The sequence below is a fragment of the Triticum dicoccoides genome, chromosome 3B (assembly GCF_002162155.2).
Source record: "Triticum dicoccoides isolate Atlit2015 ecotype Zavitan chromosome 3B, WEW_v2.0, whole genome shotgun sequence".
NCBI classification, from domain to species: Eukaryota; Viridiplantae; Streptophyta; class Magnoliopsida; order Poales; family Poaceae; genus Triticum; species Triticum dicoccoides.
The window spans coordinates 18837223-18860602 of record NC_041385.1 but is presented as its reverse complement, the minus strand read 5'-3'; the positions used below and the strand labels follow the sequence as shown (position 1 = coordinate 18860602).

At 43.9% G+C, this 23380-nt stretch overlaps 2 pseudogenes; both read left to right on the top strand.

Annotated features, from left to right (window-relative positions):
- Positions 1-196: 196 nt before the first annotated feature.
- On the top strand, positions 197-3198 carry LOC119280547 (annotated as a pseudogene).
- Positions 3199-8685: 5487 nt separating this feature from the next.
- On the top strand, positions 8686-9734 carry LOC119280546 (annotated as a pseudogene).
- The last annotated feature ends 13646 nt before the right edge of the window (positions 9735-23380 follow it).

Here is a 23380-nt window from a genome sequence, read left to right as displayed (position 1 = left end):
TCTCACATGAACTACAACAAACGGATGTATGTAGACATGTTTTAGAGTGTAGATTCACTCATTTTGCTCCGTATGTAGTCACTTGTTGAAATCTCTAGAAAGACAATTATTTCGGAACGGAGGGAGTAGCACAATGTCCACACCAATGATCGGCACGTGCACTCAGCTGCCTAGCTTGTTCCTCGACACGCTAGCGAGTAAACTCACCATGAATCAAGAAATCCTAATGGCCAAGCAATCATCACCGACACAGAGTCAGGAACAACAAGAACATCCTCAGCTGCATGCCACCGTCGCGCAACAAGGCGGTGGCTCGACGCCGTCGGAGTCCAACCACCAGCGCAGGATCACCATGATTCCGCTCGTGTTCCTGATCTATTTCGAGGTGGCAGGCGGCCCGTACGGCTCCGAGCAGGCAGTCCGCGCCGCCGGGCCGCTGTTCACTCTACTGGGCTTCCTCGTGTTCCCCTTGGCGTGGGGCGTCCCGGAATCGCTCGTCACCGCCGAGCTCGCCGCCGCGTTCCCGGGGAACGGCGGCTTCGTCCTCTGGGCAGACCACGCCTTCGGCCCGCTGGCGGGCTCGCTCCTCGGCACATGGAAGTACCTCAGCATCGTCATCAACATCGCTGCCTACCCGGCTCTCGTGGCTGACTACCTCGGTGGCGTGGTGCCGGTGGTCGCGAGACCCGGCAGGGCGCGCAAGGGCACGGTGGTCGGCATGACGCTTCTCCTCTCCTTGCTGAACTATGCAGGCCTGAGCGTCGTCGGGTGGGGCGCGACCGCACTGGGGATAGCCCCCCTAGCCCCGTTCGTGCTAATGACGGCCATGGCTCTGCCCAAGGTAAGGCCGCGTCGGTGGGCGAAGCAGGTGAAGGGGAGGAAGAAAGGCTGGAGGCTGTTCTTCAACACGCTGTTCTGGAACCTCAACTACTGGGACAGCGCGAGCACCATGGCCGGCGAGGTGGAGCGGCCGGAGCGGACGTTCCCGCGGGCGCTTGCGGCTGCGGTTGTTCTCATTGCCGTCAGCTACCTGCTGCCGCTCATGGCCGCGACCGGCGCTACGGACGCGTCACCGGATGCATGGGTGAACGGCTACTTGGCTGATGCTTACGACCTTACGTACAATTATCGCGATAATTAAGGTACCACGTGGTCACCTGGGAACTGAAATCAGTAAAAGAGGTGTGTCATGATGATGATGATATATATATTTCCTCCGTTCCAAAATCGATGACTCAGCTTTAGTTAGTACAAAGTTGAGTCATTTATTTTGGAACGGAGGAATTAGTACAAAGTTGAGTCATCTATTTTAAAACGGAGGGAGTATATCTCTACTTGACTGACTAATTGTCTGGTGGCAATCTGAGAGACGGTGGGCGGGGTCCTATTCACTCGGTACGGTAGGCCCTATAGTAGACAATAATTGTTGAACAAATTAAGACATCTATAGCATCTTGCCCTCACTGAGAAAGACAGCTCACTGTAGAACATAGAGTGATATTGTTAGTTCTAAAATCTACGACACATCACCATAATGCCTAGGCTATGTTTTCATATTTCATTTTAGCTCCAAAAAAGCTGGGTAGAAATCCAATATATACCTAAATAGTTCATTCCCACAACCACTATTATCTTAACATGCACATATGTCACCTCGTCAAAGATCCACGACAACATACATAAGGAAAAGTTATTCATTATTAGTTGATCTCATGCATAGATCCCACATCATCAAAGGTCCAGTAAGCATGTAGGGAAAATTTCTTCCATTATATTATGCCACTTTATATTCAAAATGTTTTTCTGCTACACAATAATAATAATATACTATAAGATATATTACTGATTTCTAGTTTCAGTTCATATGTTATTAATTCAACTATGGATGTTTTATACAATCAAATTACTGGAATATATTTCAGTTGATTCCGGCAGCAACGCCGGGGTATTCTCTAGTATATCATCATATAAAGCACACCTGATCTGAATACGGTTGGCAAATTAGTGGTGGCTGACAGTGATGGACAAATGATTATATCACAAGTTGGTAAGAAGGAGAATAAAGAATAGTTCAGGCGTCGCATGGAATAATTAGATGGACCGGTGGACTAGGAGATGTAAGAAGATGATAAAGATGGGATTGTGACTTGCCTATGGGCCATGGAACTGCTAGAGCTGCTATAATTGCTATGAAGTGCACATATGAAAAAGGGAGTACCTAGAACTCATCTAGATGAGATATAATTTGGTCTCATTCACTTTGAAAACAAGAACAGATACAACCCGCGTCAGCACGCACGCATCTTATAGCATCACATCCAATGGCTGTAAAAGATGAATGAGACCAAATTATATCTCATCTAGATGAGTTCTAGCAAAACTGTATGAAAAACTGGTAAAGCCAACAAAAAGAACAAAATAGACGCAGTTAGCTCAATACTGACGGTCAATACTCAAGAAAAAAGTCATAGGCATACCATGCTTGTGCTACAATCAAGCTAGGTTGAATCTAGCGAGTGCATGTTACAATCGGCCTTTTAAGTTATTTCATAATTTTGTTGTGTCTAAACATGCGTTATCGGGGGACCATGGCTCAAGTACTGGACCGGCGCAGGAGCAGTAATCTCCTCCATTGGCATGTTCGACGCCCAAATGAGCAGTGCTGCATCCTGCATTCCAGCTCCACGGCATGGCGGACCTAGGCCTCCTCCCATCCGTCTTCGACAGTCATGCCACTCGCACCGGAACCCCATGGGTTGCAATCACTGCATCAACCGCTATCACCATCGTCGTCTCCTTCCTCGGTTTTGACAACATTATTGCAACATCGAACTTCCTATATAGCATGGGCACGCTGCTCGAGTTCTCGTCCTTCCTCTGGCTCCGAGTCAAGTACCCAACACTGAAGCGCCCTTACCATGTGCCTCTGCCACTGCCCGCGCTCATGGCCATGTGCATTGTGCCATCGGTATTCCTTTCTTACGTGTGCGTGGTTGCCGGGTGGAGGGTATTCACCATTGCTGCAGGGCTGACCGCGCTCGCTGTCGGGTGGCACGGCCTCATGAGGCTTTGCAGTTCCAAGAAGTTGCTCAGTTTTCGCGTGCCCGAATCATCGGGTTGATTCATTCCCTGCAAGTTCCATTGTCCACAACACTCACATAGTATATCTTGAAGTGAGTATTAATACCCGGTAGAACTAGTAGGGTGATTCACGCATTTGCACAACAAGAACTAAACGTGTCGTATATTTGATATTTTTTGTCTAAAATATATTAGGTCCCATCATAAATTGTTTGAAATATAGCTAAAATGCATAAAGATAAGTGCACTTTCGATTTTTATTTCACCCACACTTTGGACTTTTTTTTCATGAAGTGTATCGAATTGTGGTTTGGATAAACAATAGCATAAGTAACGTTGCAGTCAATTAGTTTGTTTATTTGTGTAAGACAGATTGTACATATATCTGTTATACCCTTGGTGTAATCTTCCAATCAATAATCTTTTGAGAAAAATCAAAAAAATATCAAATCCAAATATTTGATAGCTCATATATGGGCTAACATATCTCCGTATCTACGTGTATTTCCTTCGATGTAGTGCATTGTCTTTCTCGATAGGTATACAATTAGCCATCCAGGTTTTGACTGCTGGATGTGTTAAGAGTAGTTCAGCCTTCAAAGACTATATGTAATCCCAGACTTCCAATATTTGGATTGTGGTCGGTTGAATGATGGCCATCTAAGTTGTTTCAAGTCATTACTTTAAATATTTAGGTTGATATCGCTACTGCCTGAAGGACATGCTACTCTGTCTGCTCCTCATATTTTTTGGACGAAAATAGCAGTGCGCCCACTGCTCCTCATATTTTTTTGTTAAAAGTAGTCATGATCCCATATAATTTTTTTTTGCAAATCAATATACATTTTTGGCTTCAATTAAAAGCTTTATGAATGATATAATCTTTGAACATTGTTATATAATTGTAGCACTTCATTTTCTCATGATTCAAATAGTTTTATGGAACTGCATTGCTTAGTGAATCTTAATAACCCATCCCGCAAACTTGACCGAAATCCATGTCAATTATTAAACTCTTGAAAGTTAAAACAAATCCATAAAATATGGTAAATGTGAGACATATAAGTGAGCTATGCCAAACCGAAATAACGTAACATCAAAGTGCATTAATAAATAAGTTAATCATCGTACAAGCTTTTGTTTGGCATGCTTATCACTAATAGGCAATGAAACTATTGAAATGTCCAAAACATCCTACTAACTAATGTCAATGCATCAATTTGTCCAACTACATATCCTTATGTCCCTTTTGGTCATAGGTAACATTTCTATTATTGGAGAAATGATTGGTGTAGGTATTTCATCACCTACTAACTAGGTATCGAATCCTAGATTTGAGTAAATGTCTTCAAACACATATTATTCTTTCAGTTGTTTATGTGTACACATAATATTTAATTGCAATCTTATGGCTCGAAAAAAGTAGCAACAATTAAGGATTGTAGGCATAAGTATTGCATTTTGTGCAAGACTATACTGGTTTTTTATTCTATTTGGACTCCTCACATGGTTCCCTATTATATAAAAACAGTATAAATAACAACTAAATGAACAAGATGTCCAAAAACATTCGGTTCTTGGTAACAAACTCCTCTGTTGGCACTCATGTTGGTGGCTACTCACTCCTCGGTCATTTTTCTAATTATCACCCTTAAAGAAGTTTTGTGCATTGCCAATATTTCTAATTATCACGTAATATAGGATGATAATATGTATATTTATATTGGCTATAACATACATCCAAACTAATTCTGTTTCTGAAAATAACAAAAGGCAGTATTGAATATATTTTACAAATATCAAGTTATATTGATTTTTTCTCTATAATATGTTTATGCAGTTAGTCCTCGAGCTGCAAGTACACCAACCAGACTAATCGCCGTATGCGCGCCCTCTACATTAGTTGTTGTATCCTCTTGGCATAGGTCTATATGTCTTGTTGTGATTTCCTGAACACTATAGAAAGTAATCCGTTTATGTCCCTTTATGACCTCCCATTATAAATCTGGTTTGCATTTGAAATTGGATTTGTTATTTACAAAGAAGAATTAAAATAAATGAGCAGCACGCCCTTATTCATTTACTTTCATTACTTAATGTTCCTTTACATACTCCTCTATTATGCTCATGTTGTCGTTAGTGGCTCCCTAATTATTTTCTTGTGCGTGTTGCCCCTAAGGAATTTTGTATGTTGTCAATAGTACTAATTGTGTACTAAGATGATAATAGGAAAATTTTCACTCATATTGGTATCGATTGTACTAATTTTCTAATTGTTTATCTATCCCTTGCATTTAAATTAGTATTGGTGTATGTGGTAGGAAGTATCTACAACTTGTAGTCGTGGTTTAACATGTGCACTTACAACAAGTTCATGTGAGATTTGAAAGAGTGGAGCTCTGGTGACCTATTAGAGGTTAGCTCAATAAGGCGTGGACATGATAAAATGTATTTATTCCAGTCGGTTCGGATGTACCGCCGTTGAGAATGCACAATCCATTGCCAGGGCACTCGTGCCATCCATCCAGCACATGTCATATGGATTTTTGTGTAGTTCGTACACATAAATGCAATATAACCGACAATTGAAACATGTAAGAGGGAGAAGATGAACATGGAATTCTTGTGTAGTTTTTCTGATATTGTGAGAAGTGAGGGATGAACGTATATAGTGTTCGTGGTAAATGCGGCACGGATCCAACTCTTATTGGGCACTAGTGGATGTGGACGTCATGATCTTTCCGGTTTATAAGGCTTGCGGGTATCCCTAGATCTATAAGTTCACCAACATAAGATAAGTTGTATAGTCCAAAAATTATACCATTATAATGTATATGATTTCATGTTTGTAATGATTTTTTTGTGATATATAACTTGTATTACAATTGGTCTATTAGTCAAATTAGAGATACATGCAAGCCTTTTAAACCGGAAATGAGGTACTACCTACTTCACTCGCGTGCATGGGCTAAGTTAATAATTTAATTATTTCACCAACCAATCATCGGGCGGAACTGCCATCCGTCTGACAATTAGTTGTCACATCATTGTATGATGGTCAATCAATCCACTGATGAGCTACATAGCTGAAGTTTATGTTAGACTATTCTTTGGATCCCAAGTTTCCTAGTCCAAGTCGGTTTGTAATATCTAGTCTAAGTTGGTTTGTGCCAATATATGTAGCCATGCACCCTGTTCCAAAAATAATACAAGCAATAGTTTTATCCATCTATCATGGTATCTGTTTTTCGACCCTAGAGTTTAGGGTATGGCTCCGCCCACCCCACCACCGCCGTTGCCGCCCGGCTACTTCGAGCGCCGGGCTGCTATCATCGCCAGAGCCGCCGCCACAGCGGCCTCTTTTCCTCTACTCTTTCCCTAGCACCACCAAGACCTCCTACTACTCTTCTGGTTGCACCCATGTCGCTCGCCAACACCATCCGTTGTCAGCCCTTTCATCCACATCGTCCTCGACCTCGATGCCCACAACTATTATCATAGGCGCCACCTCTTTGATCTACACCTGGGATGCTGCAACTTCCGCTCTCATGTCGCCGCCAACAGTCCTCCTCGCCCTAATGATCCTCAATGGGTGAAAGACGGTCTCGCGATTAATCAGTGGTTCTACACCTGCATCACCACCGAGATCTTCAACATGCTTGATCACGACGGCGCCACGGCCGCCAATATCTAGGGCTCTCTTCACCAACTTTTTCAGAGCAACATCGACGGTCGAAAAATGCTCTGCACACCGAGCTTCGTAACATGACCCAAGGCGATGCCCCATTAAATCTTTTCTGTCAGCACGTCAAGGCCATAGGCGACGAGCTTCGCGAATTCGGTGATCCCGTCAGGGACACACAGCTCATCAACATCATCGTCGTCGGGCTAAGCGAGGATTTTGACAAACATGCCTCCTTCATCCCAATGATGCGGCTTCCTCCAACCTTTGCCGATTACGATGCCATAACTTGTGTTTGCAACTAGCACAACGCTCACACAAATGAGCATGCGACGGCTTCGATGCATTTTCATTAAACACAATTACGATGCCATAATTTGTGTTTGCAAATCAATCTAAATTTGTTGGCTTCAATTAAGATTTTAGCTAGGCTTTATGAATTGTATGGGTAGAAATGCAAGTTATGAGTCTTAGGGAGTTCAATTTGTTAGCACATAACATATATATCGGTCTTTTTCAAGTGATTTTTTGGGAGGATAAGCCTCAACATTGTCTGGCTTTCGCACTATCCTCATTTCCATGTTCGATTAAGCTACACTGAGTTTGAAATAAAAAATTATTGATAAACTGGGAAAAAAATTGGGACCCCAAAATTAACTCTAATAGACACATACATCAAAGTCTAATGGGCAAATGAGTTGTGGGCTTCTTCCAACATCAAAAGCACATGAATGATGGTTTCATCTTTGTGAGAAGTTTTTTCAATCATGGTTATTCGCACCACTTTTTAATCGATAAATATGCATTTAATTAATTGGTGGTATGATTGGATTATATCCTCTTATCTCTTAGAAGGTAAGCAAGAGTGTCTTATAATTTCTCATAATAGTTGTACCAGAACTAAAGATGGAAACACTCCTCTAAAGGATTAGAGATAGAAGCTGATTGAGACCTTGGAGCACTACTGAAATTGGTTCGTTATCACCTTTGAGCTACACCGGCATCGAATCAAAGATCGGGACAGACAGACAAATGTATAATATATGACATGTGAAATTCCAAATAAAATAAAATAAAATATGTTTGTTGACAGAAATATATCTTCCTTATGAAGAAATGACAGAAATATATCCTCTTTTTTTAGTATGAACCAGCAACCTTATGTCTTTATATTTTACATTAATCTAAAAAATATGAACGTGCCAAATATATCCGTTAACAATATCTAGGAGAACACGATTTCATACATGACCATCGTCTAAATTTATTTGTAGGATTTTTGCATGTATTCCCATCCCTTTACATCTGTGTATGTCAAAATTTTCTTACCTGCCACGATTAGTGTGAAGCTCGCCTGATAAATGCATGTGTTCGAGACAACTTCTCTATTAAAATTCTACAATGTTTAGAAAGGGTGCACCCAATATTATGTAACTTTGACAAATAGTTTGTGTAAAAATATTTCGAAGGGTAGTAATTTTTATTTTGTATAAGAGTATTTTTAAGGGTTAAAAATTGCTACATGGCCGTTGGCCTTCTCACAAAAAAAAGTATATTTACATTTCTCCTGGTTTTTTATTAATAATAAAATAACAATACAATTACTTATTGATGTGCTACAGAGGTATTTCACCAAGTTTAGAAGTGTTCGATCTTGGAAGCTATGATTTTCAGAATATGGAGTTGTACATAAAGGATGTAAAAGCGGGAACATACCGGTGTTCCTTTCCCAATATAAAATAGCAAACGACGTTTCTTACCGGAATAGAAATAGGAGTACGAGGCGGAAACTAATTAACGGGGCCACGCGTATTAGTAACAGGATACTATAAACGAGAGCCGCCCGCTGGCTATAAAAGCGAGCCTAACCCGCCTCAGATCGTCAGAGTAGTTGGAGTTGAGTTGCTGCCTAGTTACAAAAAATGGGATGGTCGGAAGTCATAGGCAACGACGTCGCCACCGCCACACCGGCGGTGCGCAACCGTGTTGATAGACGGGATGAATGGGGCCAAAGAACCACGGCCACCGGTGGTGACTCTTCAAAATCTGCAATTGGTGGCCACTTCCAGCGACTCGACGAGATCGGTGCAGGGGGCTTCGGTGTGATTTACCGGGCGAGGGACCGCCACACCGGCGAGATCGTCGCCATCAAGTGCCTCTGCACAAACAAGTACGCCCACGACGACAGCGGCGACCGCTACCTCTCCGCCTTTGCAGGAGAGGTCAGCGCCTTGGAGAAGTGCAGCGGCCACCCGTCCATCGTGCAGCTGCGCGCCTCGGGCCAGCATGACGGCGAGGCCTTTATCGCCATGGAGTTCGTCGGGCAGACCCTCAGGCACGTCATGAAGCGCGTCCGTTTCGGGAGGAGACACACCGAGATGGAGGTCTGCGTGATGATGAGGCAGCTCCTCACCGGTGTGGGGAGGATGAACCGTCTAGGTCTCATGCATCGTGATCTTAAGCCAGGGAACGTGCTCGTCGACGACAGCGTGACCTTGGGCTATCATGCAGCATGGCCGATGGGCCGCCCTACTCAAACCACATCGGAACACGGGGTTACCGCGCACCAGAGCTCCTCCTAGGGTCCACGAATTACGACGAGCGCATCGACTCTTGGGCTCTTGGCGTCATGATGGCTGAGCTACTTGCTGGTCACCACCCTTTCTATGGGAAGACCGACATGGACCACCTCAGTGAGATTTTGGACCTTCTTGGTACAGCAGACATCAAAGAGTGGCCGGGCTATGATGGGCGGCAGCTGCCCGGCGGATGGTCATTGCATAGCAGTTTGCGCTCCATGTTCCCATGCCCTGCCGATGCTAGGAGAAGATGCCGCCCCCAACTTTCAGAAGCTGGTTTTGAGGTCTTGAGCAGCCTTCTGCGATGCAACCCTGAAAAGAGACTCACGGCGAGGGGCGCGCTGCGGCATAGGTGGTTTAAAGAGACGAACTTCAGGGCTGCAAAGAGCTGATTGGTTAACTTGCACAATCCATAATGTAGCTGCCTGTGTGGAATGAATGTATGTGGAGCCAGATAGTCGTAATTCACCTCATATGTAAGTTTGAAATGTATGGGCCTGCCCACATATCAGTTTCTAGGAAAAATAATTAGCATGAGTGGATTTCCACCAACGTCTTTGTTTGCCCGCTACTGTCCCTCCTGCGTCAGCCTAACCATCAGTACCGTCGCTCATGCTCGATGAAATTGTCGTGTGTCGCCTTGTCAAATAATGCTTCTGTGATGGGCCCCTCCTATGCCGAGCCACTGGCACCCATCAACCTCCACCTCCGAATTGTACACCCGACCTTGTTTTTCGACGAAATCAAATGCCATGAATCACGTTTCTAGGCGACTGACCATCAACAAATGGAAATGTACGCATCGTATATGAATAAAGTTAGCAAATGAGCATGGCATCTCCCACATGATAGTACTAGAATTTTTGTTTGCACCGAGTATGACCCAGAATATGTTGAAACTACGCCGATGCACACATGGATATTTCTTGAGAATAATAAATGACAACCATGTTTCTACTAGATGCTACTGCGCTGCACAATCCTCCTAACATGTTATACCACTTAAAGTACGTACCTGCATATGGTCCACTCTACAAACTCTTGCAGTTTGTCTCCAGTTCGACCTGAGCGAGACGATCTTCTGCTTCTTCGAGGCCGCCGGGCGGGCTGACCACCAAGATTTTATGTATGAAGTCTCACACCCTTCAACTAGTAAACTGCTGTCAAGCTAGCACCCAAACAACCAAAGTATACCTTGCCTCAGTCACCATTATGACCATCCACCCCATCATCCTCTTGGTTCACCCGTATCCAGGTCATCGCTTCGCTTTCATCGTCCTTCTTGCTGTCAATTTCGGCATCCCCTTTGTCCCCATCGATACTCATGGTGATTGTGAGCACGACACGCTCGCCACCTTGGCGGCGAACCTAGGGGACAATACATAGGCAACATTTTGGCAGCCGTTGAACAGCGACGAGCGGAGGATAATGGCCAATGTCCAGACCTGGGACTGGCACCTGAACCAAGAGAAACACACGGAGCATCCGGTAACGTTAACGTTCTGCTGCGCCTGTGTCTGGACACGAACCAGCGAGAACCCCGCGGAGTCTAGTGACCCTACATGAAGCAAGAAGAGGCGATGTCACTATCTTCGTCTTTTTCTTGGTCGTAGCTTTTTTTAGAATAATCCAACTCCACTTTATTCAAAGTTCAAAGGGATCATTACAATATCATGGGGAAATCCTAGCCATAGGTGGCGTCCCACACCAGGAGAAAACGAAAATTTTGCAAGATAATGAGCTTCAAAGTTACAATATCTACTTTCATGGCTAAAATGACATTCATCAAGTTCGGTTCTCCTTGTATGGATCTCGCAACCAATAGCTGCATTGTCTCCTCCACTACCATCTTCGATATCCTTTACTGCTCATAAACAGTATGAAGCAGCAAATAATCATTGAATAAGAAGATCATTGGCCAATGCTTGCGTTTCCCTACATGCCAGAGTCTCTAGAATCAAAGGATCAACAATATGCGAAAAGATCATAGCTGAAGAGACCAAAGACTCTACAGTTTCACTGCGGCGAACCACTCCAAACTGAGCCCATACGACCATTTCTCGAAACTGCACCATCAACATTAAATTTTCACAGGCCTGCCTATGGTGCTAACCATGCAACCCGTGGATTCCTGCTGATCCGAATCTGGGCTGTTTGGTGCTTTGTGTCGTCGTGTCCCTATATTCCAGTTGATGAAGAGTTTTGGTTGCTCCTCTGTTCGTGCAGTGGTGTCTCGAATTGTCAGTGGATGACGGCTGGCTGCGACGGATGCCCGAGCTATCGGCTGGATGGAACTTATGCATGCCTTCCATGTCCTCTTTCCCGCATTCTGTCAACCGGCCACTCACGTCCCTCTCTCCTATCTCCAAAACATCACCGACATCACCTCTAATTCCGGCCATGTCTGCTGCTAATTAGTGCCACATTTCATCGGCCTAGTCCCTCCTCGATGTCCTTGACATATTCCCTACTACCTCCCGACCTTCCATCCCTTGACACGTGCCCCCATGGTGAACACAAGTGACAGCTCAGTTCGGATTTGTGGCATTTCAAAGGGCATTGTACCACCTCCCTTAACTCGGCTGATTACTATTAACGCGCAGTGTCATGCCACACTTCACCAATCTATTGTTGTATTATTTCGTGACAAAAATAGTAAATTAGATGTAAAACATATTTTTTTGTAAAAATCAATGCAGAAACTTTAGATGTATCTTCTATTTTTCTCCAAGCTCAGATGTATCCGCTTTTCAAAATAATGAAAATGTATGACCCACATTTGCTATTCAACTATCAAATTAATTAGCTCATTTTTAAGTCTGCATTTAGATTATAAGTACTATTAGATTAAAATTAGGATATAAGAATGTGAATTAAAAAAAGGATTTGCTTAAAGAAAGCAATCTATCATATCTTGGCTTTAAAGGAAATGTTGTCCCTTTGTTCGTAATACTTGCTACGATAGTTATTAAATTCGTATTAGGATGTGAATTTAGCACACTAAAGCTAACATATGTTTTTTACTTTTTAATTTCATGGATTAAGAAATTTTGACATAACGTGTGTATATTATGAAGGAAATATGCCCTAGAGGCAATAATAAAGTTATTATTTATTTCCTTATTTCATGATAAATGTTTATTATTCATGCTAGAATTGTATTAACCAGAAACATAATACATGTGTGAATACATAGACCAACATAACGTCACTAGTATGCATCTACTTGACTAGCTCATTAATCAAAGATGGTTATGTTTCCTCACCATAGACATGTGTTGTCATTTGATTAATGGGATCACATCATTCACATCATTAGGAGAATGATGTGATTGACATGACCCATTCCGTTAGCATAGCACTTGATCGTTTAGTATGTTGCTATTGCTTTCTTCATGACTTATACATGTTCCTGTAACTATGCGATTATGCAACTCCCGTTTACCGGAGGAACACTTTGGGTGCTACCAAACGTCACAACATAACTGGGTGATTATAAAGGAGTACTACAGGTGTCTCCAATGGTACATGTTGGGTTGGCATATTTCGAGATTAGGTTTTGTCACTCCGATTGTCGGAGAGGTATCTCTGGGCCCTCTCGGTAATGCACATCACTATAAGCCTTGCAAGCAATGTAGCTAATGAGTTAGTTACGGAATGATGCATTACGTCACGAGTAAAGAGACTTGCCGGTAACGAGATTGAACTAGGTATTGAGATACCGACGATCGAATCTCGGGCAAGTAACATACCGATGACAAAGGGAACAACGTATGTTGTTATGCGGTCTGACCGATAAAGATCTTCGTAGAATATGTGGGAGCCAATATGAGCATCCAGGTTCCGCTATTGGTTATTGACCGGAAACGTGTTTCGGTCATGTCTACATTGTTCTCGAACCCGTCGGGTCCGCACGCTTAAGGTTTCGATGACAGTTATATTATGAGTTTACATGTTTTGATGTACCAAAGGAGTTCGGAGTCCCGGATGAGATCGGGGACATGACGAGGAGTCTCGAAATGGTAGAGACGTAAAGATTCATATATTGGATGATATGGTTAGGCCAAGGGGTCAAGCCCATGAGGCTTTAGGTCGGTGCAAAAGGAGTTTTGCGGAGGCCAGGGGGCCAAATGCCGGAGACCCTGGCGTCTGGCCCTGGGCCAGACACCGAGGCCCATGGCGTCTGGGCCAGACACCAAGGATTGTGGCGTTTGGTCCTGGAGTCCGAGTGGGACTCTTGCCTTTCGGGCAAAACCGACTTTGAGGAGGCTTTTGCTCCAAGTTTCGACCCCGGGGCTCAACATATAAATAGAGGGGCAGGGCTAGCACCAAAGACACAACAATTGATCCCTTGGATCTCTTAGCCGTGTGCGGTGCCCCCCTCCACCATAGTCCACCTCGATAATATCGTAGCGGTGCTTAGGCGAAGCCCTGCGACGGCAGAACATCAAGAAACACCAAGCCGTGTGCCGGCAACCCCGTCCTCTCTAGTTTATCCTCCGTCATAGTTTTCGTAGTGCTTAGGCGAAGCCCTGCGGAGATTGTTCTTCACCAACACCGTCACCACGCCGTCGTGCTGCCGGAACTCATCTACTACTTCGCCCGTCTTGCTGGATCGAGAAGGCGAGGACGTCATCGAGCTGAACGTGTGCAGAACTCGGAGGTGCCGTGCGTTCGGTACTTGGATCGGTCGGATCGTGAAGACGTACGACTACATCAACCGCGTTGATAAACGCTTCCGCTTAGCGATCTTCAAGGGTATGAAGATACACTTGTTGGGTTTCGTAGTAATTTCAAAAAATTTCCTACGCGCACACAGGATCATGTGATGCATAGCAACGAGAGGAGAGTGTTGTCTACGTACCCAACGCAGACCGACTGCGGAAGCAATGACACGACGTAGAGGAAGTAGTCGTACGTCTTCACGATCCAACCGATCAAGCACCGAAACTACGGCACCTCCGAGTTCGAGCACACGTTCAGCTCGATGACGATCCCCGGACTCCGATCCAGCAAAGTGTCGGGGAAGAGTTTCGTCAGCACGACGGCGTGGTGACGATCTTGATGAACTACAGCAGCAGGGCTTCGCCTAAACTCCGCTACAGTATTATCGAGGAATATGGTGGCAGGGGGCACCGCACACGGCTAAGGAATCGATCACGTGGATCAACTTGTGTCAACTTGTGTGTTTAGAGGTGCCCCTGCCTCCGTATATAAAGGAGCCAAGGGGGGAGGGTGCACCGGCCAAGAGGGAGAGGCGCAGGAGGAGTCCTACTCCTACCGGGAGTAGGACTCCCCCCCCCCAATCCTATTCCAACTAGGATTCCCAAGGGGGAAAGAGGGAGAAGGGTGGCCGGCCACCTCTCCTAGTCCTAATAGGACTAGGGGAAGGGGGGAGGCGCGCAGCCCTGGTGGGCAGCCCTTTCACCTTTCCACTAAGGCCCATGAAGGCCCATATGGTTCCCGGGGGGTTCCGGTAACCTCCCGGTAACCCGGTAAAATCCCGATTTCACCCGGAACACTTCCGATGTCCAAACATAGGCTTCCAATATATCAATCTTTACGTCTCGACCATTTCGAGACTCCTCGTCATGTCCGTGATCACATCCGGGACTCCGAACAACCTTCGGTACATCAAAATGCATAAACTCATAATATAACTGTCATCGTAACCTTAAGCGTGCGGACCCTACGGGTTCGAGAACAATGTAGACATGACCGAGACATGTCTCTGGTCAATAACCAATAGCGGGACCTGGATGCCCATATTGGCTCCTACATATTCTACGAAGATCTTTATCGGTCGGACCGCATAACAACATACGTTGTTCCCTTTGTCATCGGTATGTTACTTGCCCGAGATTCGATCGTCGGTATCCAATACCTAGTTCAATCTCATTAACGGCAAGTCTCTTTACTCGTTCCGTAATACATCATCTCACAACTAACATATTAGTTGTAATGCTTGCAAGGCTTATGTGATGTGTATTACCGAGAGGGCCCAGAGATACCTCTCCGACAATCGGAGTGACAAATCCTAATCTCGAAATACGCCAACCCAACATCGACCATTGGAGACACCTGTAGTACTCCTTTATAATCACCCATTTACGTTGTGACGTTTGGTAGTACCCAAAGTGTTCCTCCGGTAAACGGGAGTTGCATAATCTCATAGTCGTAGGAACATGTATAAGTCATGAAGAAAGCAATAGCAACATACTAAACGATCAGGTGCTAAGCTAATGGAATGGGTCATGTCAATCAGATCATTCTACTAATGATGTGACCTCGTTAATCAAATAACAACTCATTGTTCATGGTTAGGAAACATAACCATCTTTGATTAATGAGCTAGTCAAGTAGAGGCATACTAGTGACACTCTGTTTGTCTATGTATTCACACATGTATTATGTTTCCGGAAAATACAATTCTAGCATGAATAATAAACATTTATCATGATTATAAGGAAATAAATAATAACTTTATTATTGCCTCTAGGACATATTTCCTTCAGTCTCCCACTTGCACTAGAGTCAATAATCTAGATTACACTGTAATCAATCTAACACCCATGGAGCTTTGGTGCTGATCATGTTTTGCTCGTGGAAGAGGCTTAGTCAACGGGTCTGCAATATTCAGATCCGTATGTATCTTGCAAATCTCTATGTCTCCCACCTGGACTAGATCCCGGATGGAGTTGAAGCGTCTCTTGATGTGTTTGGTCCTTTTGTGAAATCTGTATTCCTTTGCCAAGGCAATTGCACCAGTATTGTCACAAAAGATTTTCATTGGACCCGATGCACTAGGTATGACACCTAGATCGGATATGAACTCCTTCATCCAGACTCCTTCATTTGCTGCTTCCGAAGCAGCTATGTATTCCGCTTCACATGTAGATCCCGCTACGACGCTTTGTTTAGAACTGCACCAACTGACAGCTCCACCGTTTAATGTAAACACGTATCCGGTTTGCGATTTAGAATCGTCCGGATCAGTGTCAAAGCTTGCATCAACGTAACCTTTTACGATGAGCTCTTTGTCATTTCCATATACGAGAAACATATCCTTAGTCCTTTTCAGGTATTTCAGGATGTTCTTGACCGCTGTCCAGTGATCCATTCCTGGATTACTTTGGTACCTCCCTGCTAAACTTATAGCAAGGCACACATCAGGTCTGGTACACAGCATTGCATACATGATAGAGCCTATGGCTGATGCATAGGGAACATCTTTCATATTCTCTCTATCTTCTGCAGTGGTCGGGCATTGAGTCTTACTCAATTTCACACCTTGTAACACAGGCAAGAACCCTTTCTTTGCTTGATCCATTTTGAATTTCTTCAAAATTTTGTCAAGGTATGTGCTTTGTGAAAGTCCAATTAAGCGTCTTGATCTGTCTCTATAGATCTTAATGCCTAATATGTAAGCAGCTTCACCGAGGTCTTTCATTGAAAAACTTTTATTCAAGTATCCCTTTATTCAATCAGTAATATGTCATCCACATATAATATCAGAAATGCTACAGAGCTCCCACTCACTTTCTTGTAAATACAGGCTTCTCCAAAAGTCTGTATAAAACCAAATGCTTTGATCACACTATCAAAACGTTTATTCCAACTCCGAGAGGCTTGCACCAGTCCATAAATGGATCGCTGGAGCTTGCACACTTTGTTAGCTCCCTTTGGATCGACAAAACCTTCTGGTTGCATCATATACAACTCTTCTTCCAGGAATCCATTCAGGAATGCAGTTTTGACATCCATTTGCCAAATTTCATAATCATAAAATGTGGCAATTGCTAACATGATTCGGACGGACTTAAGCATCGCTACGGGTGAGAAGGTCTCATCGTAGTCAATTCCTTGAACTTGCCGAAAACCTTTTGCGACAAGTCGAGCTTTGTAGACAGTAACATTACCATCAGCGTCAGTCTTCTTCTTAAAGATCCATTTATTCTCAATCGCTTGCCGATCATCGGGCAAGTCAACCAAAGTCCATACTTTGTTCTCATACATGGATCCCATCTCAGATTTCATGGCTTCTAGCCACTTTGCGGAATCTGGGCTCACCATCGCTTCTTCATAGTTCGTAGGTTCATCATGATCTAGTAGCATGACCTCCAGAACAGGATTACCGTACCACTCTGGTGCGGATCTTACTCTGGTTGATCTACGAAGTTTAGTAGTATCTTGATCTGAAGTTTCATGATCATTATCATTGGCTTCCTCACTAACTGGTGTAGGTGTCACTGAAACAGTTTTCTGTGATGAACTACTTTCCAGTAAGGGAGCAGGTACAGTTACCTCGTCAAGTTCTACTTTCCTCCCACTCACTTCTTTCGAGAGAAACTCCTTCTCTAGAAATGATCCATTCTTAGCAACAAATGTTTTGCCTTCGGATCTGTGATAGAAGGTGTACCCAACAGTTTCCTTTGGGTATCCTATGAATACACATTTCTCCGATTTGGGTTCGAGCTTATCAGGTTGAAGCTTTTTCACATAAGCATCGCAGCCCCAAACTTTAAGAAACGACAACTTTGGTTTCTTGCCAAACCATAGTTCATAAGGCGTCGTCTCAACGGATTTTGATGGTGCCCTATTTAACGTGAATGCGGCCGTCTCTAAAGCATATCCCCAAAATGATAGCGGTAAATCTGTAAGAGACATCATAGATCGCACCATATCTAGTAAAGTACGATTACGACGTTCGGACGCACCATTACGCTGTGGTGTTCCGGAGGGCGTGAGTTGCGAAACTATTCCACAGTTTTTTTTCAAATGTACACCAAACTCGTAACTCAAATATTCTCCTCCACGATCAGATCGTAGAAACTTTATTTTCTTGTTACGATGATTTTCAACTTCACTCTGAAATTCTTTGAACTTTTCAAATGTTTCAGACTTATGCTTCATTAAGTAGATATATCCATATCTGCTTAAATCATCTGTGAAGGTGAGAAAATAACGATATCCGCCACGAGCCTCAATATTCATCGGACCACATACATCGGTATGTATGATTTCCAACAAATCTGTTGCTCTCTCCATAGTACCGGAGAACGGTGTTTTAGTCATCTTGCCCATGAGGCACGGTTCGCAAGTACCAAGTGATTCATAATCAAGTGGTTCCAAAAGTCCATTAGTATGGAGTTTCTTCATGCGTTTTACACCGATATGACCTAAACGACAGTGCCACAAATAAGTTGCACTTTCATTATCAACTCTGTATCTTTTGGTTTCAACATTATGAATATGTGTATTACTACTATTGAGATTTAGTAAGAATAGACCACTCTTCAAGGGTGCATGACCATAAAAGATATTACTCATATAAATAGAACAACCATTATTCTCTGATTTAAATGAATAACCGTCTCGCATTAAACAAGATCCAGATATAATGTTCATGCTCAACGCTGGCACCAAATAACAATTATTTAGGTCTAATATTAATCCCGAAGGTAGATGTAGAGGTAGCGTGCCGACCGCGATCACATCGACTTTGGAACCGTTTCCCACGCGCATCGTCACCTCGTCCTTTGCCAGTGCCCGCTTATTCTGTAGTCCCTGTTTCGAGTTGCAAATATTAGCAACAGAACCAGTATCAAATACCCAGGTGCTACTGCGAGCATTGGTAAGGTACACATCAATAACATGTATATCACATATACCTTTGTTCACCTTGCCATCCTTCTTATCCGCCAAATACTTGGGGCAGTTCCGCTTCCAGTGACAAGTCTGCTTGCAGTAGAAGCACTCAGTTTCAGGCTTAGGTCTAGACTTGGGTTTCTTCTCTTGAGCAGCAACTTGCTTGCCGTTCTTTTTGAAGTTCCCCTTTTTCTTCCCTTTGCCCTTTTTCTTGAAACTAGTGGTCTTGTTAACCATCAACACTTGATGCTCCTTCTTGATTTCTACCTCCGCAGCTTTTAGCATTGCGAAGAGCTCGGGAATAGTCTTGTTCATCCCTTGCATATTTTAGTTCATCACGAAGCTCTTGTAGCTTGGTGGCAGTGATTGGAGAATTCTGTCAATGACGCAATCATCTGGAAGATTAACTCTCAATTGAATCAAGTGATTATTATACCCAGACATTTTGAGTATATGCTCACTGACAGAACTGTTCTCTTCCATCTTGCAGCTATAGAACTTATTGGAGACTTCATATCTCTCAATCCGGGCATTTGCTTGAAATATTAACTTCAACTCCTGGAACATCTCATATGCTCCATGACGTTCAAAACGTCGTTGAAGTCCCGATTCTAAGCCGTAAAGCATGGCACACTGAACTATCGAGTAGTCATCAGCTTTGCTCTGCCAGACGTTCATAACATCTGGCGTTGCTCCAGCAGCAGGCCTGGCACCCAGCGGTGCTTCCAGGACGTAATTCTTCTGTGCAGCAATGAGGATAATCCTCAAGTTACGGACCCAGTCCGTGTAATTGCTACCATCATCTTTCAACTTTGCTTTCTCAAGGAACGCATTAAAATTTAACGGAACAACAGCACGAGCCATCTATCTACAATCAACATAAACAAGCAAGATACTATCAGGGACTAAGTTCATGATAAATTTTAAGTTCAATTAATCATATTATTAAAGAACTCCCACTTAGATAGACATCCCTCTAATCCTCTAAGTGATCACGTGATCCAAATCAACTAAACCATGTCCGATCATCACGTGAGATGGAATAGTTTCATCGGTGAACATCATTATGTTGATCATATCTACTATATGATTCACGCTCGACCTTTCGGTCTCCGTGTTCCGAGGCCATATCTGCATATGCTAGGCTCGTCAAGTTTAACCTGAGTATTCTGCGTGCGCAACTGTTTTGCACCCGTTGTATTTGAACGTAGAGCCTATCACACCCGATCATCACGTGGTGTCTCAGCACGAAGAACTTTTGCAACGGTGCATACTCAGGGAGAACACTTCTTGATAATTTAGTGAGAGATCATCTTATAATGCTACCGTCAATCAAAGCAAGATAAGATGCATAAAAAGATAAACATCACATGCAATCAATATAAGTGATATGATATGGCCATCATTATCTTGTGCTTGTGATCTCCATCTCCGAAGCACCGTCATGATCACCATCGTCACCGGCGCGACACCTTGATCTCCATCGTAGCATCGTTGTCGTCTCGCCAATTTTATGCTTCCACGACTATCACTACCGTTTAGTAATAAAGTAAAGCATTACATCGCGATTGCATTGCATACAATAAAGCGACAACCATATGGCTCCTGCCAGTTGCCGATAACTTGGTTACAAAACATGATCATCTCATACAATAAAATTCAGCATCATGCCTTGACCATATCACATCACAACATGCCCTGCAAAAACAAGTTAGACGTCCTCTACTTTGTTGTTGCATGTTTTACGTGGCTGCTACGGGCTTAAGTAAGAACCAATCTTACCTACGCATCAAAACCACAACGATAGTTTGTCAAATAGACTCCGTTTTAACCTTCGCAAGGACCGGGCGTAGCCATACTTGGTTCAACTAAAGTTGGAGAGGCAGTCGCCCGCAAGCCATCTCTGTGCAAAGCACGTCGAGGGAACCGGTCTCGCGTAAGCGTACGCGTAAGGTTGGTCCGGGTCGTCTCGTCCAACAATACCGCTGAACCAAAATATGACATGCTGGTAGGCAGTATGACTTGTATCGTCCACAACTCACTTGTGTTCTACTCGTGCATATAACATCAACATCATTAACCTAGGCTCTGATACCACTGTTGGGTTTCGTAGTAATTTCAAAATTTTCCTACGCGCACACAGGATCATGTGATGCATAGCAACGAGGGGAGAGTGTTGTCTACGTACCCAACGCAGACCGACTGCGGAAGCGATGACACGACGTAGAGGAAGTAGTCGTACGTCTTCACGATCCAACCGATCAAGCACCGAAACTACGGCACCTCCGAGTTCGAGCACACGTTCAGCCCGATGACGATCCCCGGACTCCGATCCAGCAAAGTGTCGGGGAAGAGTTTCGTCAGCATGACGGCGTGGTGACGATCTTGATGAACTACAGCAGCAGGGCTTCGCCTAAACTCCGCTACAGTATTATCGAGGAATATGGTGGCAGGGGGCACCGCACACGGCTAAGGAATCGATCACGTGGATCAACTTGTGTCAACTTATGTGTTTAGAGGTGCCCCTGCCTCCGTATATAAAGGAGGAGAGGAGGGGAGGCTGGCCAAGGCAAAGGTGCGGCCAGGATAGGGAGTCCTACTAGGACTCCAAGTCCTAGTAGGAGTCCACCAAGAGGGGAGGAAGGGAGAAGGAATAGGAGGAGAAGGAGAGGTGGCCGGCCCCCTTTTCCCTAGTCCAATTCGGACTAGAGGGGAGGGGGGGGGGCAGCCTTTTTCTCCTCTTCCCACTAAAGCCCATCAAGGCCCAATACTCTTCCCCGTATTCCCGTAACCCCCCGGTACTCCGGAAAATACCCGAATCACTCGGAACCTTTCCGAACTCCGAATATAGTCGTCCAATATATCGATCTTTACGTCTCGACCATTTCGAGACTCCTCGTCATGTCCCCGATCTCATCCGGGACTCCGAACTCCTTCGGTACATCAAAACTCATAAACTCATAATATAACTGTCATCGTAACCTTAAGCGTGCGGACCCTACGGGTTCGAGAACAATGTAGACATGACCGAGACATGTCTCTGGTCAATAACCAATAGCGGGACCTGGATGCCCATATTGGCTCCTACATATTCTACGAAGATCTTTATCGGTCAGACCGCATAACAACATACGTTGTTCCCTTTGTCATCGGTATGTTACTTGCCCGAGATTCGATCGTCGGTATCCAATACCTAGTTCAATCTCGTTAACGGCAAGTCTCTTTACTCGTTCCGTAATACATCATCTCACAACTAACATATTAGTTGTAATGCTTGCAAGGCTTATGTGATGTGTATTACCGAGAGGGCCCAGAGATACCTCTCCGACAATCGGAGTGACAAATCCTAATCTCGAAATACGCCAACCCAACATCGACCATTGGAGATACCTGTAGTACTCCTTTATAATCACCCATTTACGTTGTGACGTTTGGTAGTACCCAAAGTGTTCCTCCGGTAAACGGGAGTTGCATAATCTCATAGTCGTAGGAACATGTATAAGTCATGAAGAAAGCAATAGCAACATACTAAACGATCAGGTGCTAAGCTAATGGAATGGGTCATGTCAATCAGATCATTCTACTAATGATGTGACCTCGTTAATCAAATAACAACTCATTGTTCATGGTTAGGAAACATAACCATCTTTGATTAACGAGCTAGTCAAGTAGAGGCATACTAGTGACACTCTGTTTGTCTATGTATTCACACATGTATTATGTTTCCGGAAAATACAATTCTAGCATGAATAATAAACATTTATCATGATTATAAGGAAATAAATAATAACTTTATTATTGCCTCTAGGGCATATTTCCTTCAACACTCCCCTTCTCGTTGCTATACATCACCATGATCTTGCGTGTGCGTAGGAAAATTTTGAAATTACTACGTTCCCCAACAGTGGCATCCGAGCCTAGGTTTTATGCGTTGATGTTATATGCACGAGTAGAACACAAGTGAGTTGTGGGCGATACAAGTCATACTGCTTACCAGCATGTCATACTTTGGTTCGGCGGTATTGTGAGATGACGCGGCCCGGACCGACATTATGCGTACACTTACGCGAGACTGGTTTCACCGTTACGAGCACTCGTGCTTAAAGGTGGCTGGCGGGTGTCTGTCTCTCTCACTTTAGCTGAATCGAGTGTGGCTACGCCCGGTCCTTGCGAAGGTTAAAACAGCACTAACTTGACGAACTATCGTTGTGGTTTTGATGCGTAGGTAAGAACGGTTCTTGCTAAGCCCGTAGCAGCCACGTAAAATTTGCAGGGCATGTTGTGATGTGATATGGTCAAGATGTGATGCTATATTTTATTGTATGAGATGATCATGTTTTGTAACCGAAGTTATCGGCAACTGGCAGGAGCCATATGGTTGTCGCTTTAT